Raw genomic sequence first — 1731 nt, 5'->3', positions numbered from 1 at the left:
CTGTTTTCTATAGTGGATGCACCAATCTGCATTCTTAACAATAGTGCATGAGGGTTTCCTTTTCACCATATCCTTGTCAATGCTTGTTATTTGTTATGTTTTTGTTAATTGCCGTTCTGATAGGTAATATCTCATTGTAGTTTTAATCTGCATTTCCCTGATAATTAGTAACACTGAGAATTTTTTCATATGTCTTTTGGCCATCTTCATTTGTTTGGAGAAATGTCTATGTCTTCTCATTTTAAATCAGATATTTTTTTTGATGTTGAGTTGTATGAGTTCTTTACATACACTAATCTCTTATTGAATATGTTATTTGCAAATTATTTCTCCCATTTAGTGGTTGTCCTTTCATTTTGTTGATGGTTTCCTTTGCTGTGCAAAAGCCATCTTTTTTCTATTTCTTTTTTTTTGTATTTTTCTGAAGCTGGAAACGGGGATAGACAGACAGACTCCCGCATGCACCCGACCGGGATCCACCTGGCATGCCCACCAGGGGGTGATGCTCTGTCCACCAGGGGGCGATGCTCTGCCCCTCCGGGGCGTCGCTCTGTCGCAACCAGAGCCACTCTAGCGCCTGGGGCAGAGGCCAAGGAGCCATCCCCAGCGCCGGGCCATCCTTGCTCCAATGGAGCCTCGCTGCGGGAGGGGAAGAGAGAGACAGAGAGGAAGGAGAGGGGGAGGGGTGGAGAAGCAGATGGGCACTTCTCCTGTGTGCCCTGGCCAGGAATCGAACCTGGGACTTCTGCACCCCAGGCCGACGCTCTACCACTGAGCCAACCGGCCAGGGCCTCTATTTCTTTTTTTTTGAGAGAGAGAGAGAGAGAGAGAGAGAGAGAGACAGACAGACAGACAGACAGGAAGGGAGAGAGTTGAGAAGCATCTAATCACAGTTGCATCATTTTGTTTGTTGATTGCTTTTCATGCATGCCTTGATGGAAGGGGGTACTCCAGCCGAGCCAGTGACCCCTTGCTCAAGCCAATGACCTTGGACTGAAGCCAGCGACCATGATCCCACACTCAAGCTGGTGAGCCTGCATTCAAGCCATGCTCAAGTTGGTGATGTTAGGCTTTGAACCTGGGATCTCAGCATACTAGGTTGATGCTCTATCCACTCTGCCACCACCAGTCAGGCTCTATTCTTATTTTTTAATTTTTCTTTGTTGCCCTTGCCTATGGATACATATCAAAAAAATATTGCTGAGACTGATATCAAAGAATTTACTGCCTATGCTTTCTTCTTTGAATTTTATGGCTTCAGGTCTTACATTTAAATCTTTAATTCATTTTGAGTTTATTTTTGTATATGATGTAAGAGTTTTCCAGACTGATTTCTTGCATGTATTTATCCAGTTTTTCATTTATTTATTTATTTATTTATTTATTTATTCATTCATTCATTCATTCATTTATTAATTTTTAGAGAGAGAGAGAATGGAGGTAGGAGCAGGAGTCATCAACTCTCATATATGCCTTAACCCCGCAAGCCCAGGGTTTTGAACTGATGACCTCAGCATTCCAAGTCAAAGCTTTATTCACTATGCCATCACAGGTCAGGCCTCTAAACAGTTCTCAAACACTATTTATTGAAGAGACTATTATTTTTCCATTGTATATTCTTGTTTTTCCTGTTGTAAATTAATTAACCATATTAGAATGGGTTTATTTTTGGGTTCTCTATTCCCTTGATCCATGTGTTCGTTTTTGTGCCAATACCAGGCTGTTTTTGTG

General features: G+C 42.0%; 1 non-coding gene across 1 annotated transcript; it reads right to left on the bottom strand.

Annotated features, from left to right (window-relative positions):
• Positions 1-715: 715 nt before the first annotated feature.
• TRNAP-GGG (transfer RNA proline (anticodon GGG)) lies at positions 716-791 on the bottom strand. Its single transcript has one exon. It is a non-coding gene; the product is annotated as a tRNA-Pro (tRNA).
• Positions 792-1731: the final 940 nt, after the last annotated feature.

The sequence above is a fragment of the Saccopteryx leptura genome, chromosome 1 (assembly GCF_036850995.1).
Source record: "Saccopteryx leptura isolate mSacLep1 chromosome 1, mSacLep1_pri_phased_curated, whole genome shotgun sequence".
NCBI classification, from domain to species: Eukaryota; Metazoa; Chordata; class Mammalia; order Chiroptera; family Emballonuridae; genus Saccopteryx; species Saccopteryx leptura.
The sequence above is the reverse complement of the archived record's forward strand: the minus strand, read 5'-3'. Positions and strand labels throughout refer to the sequence as shown.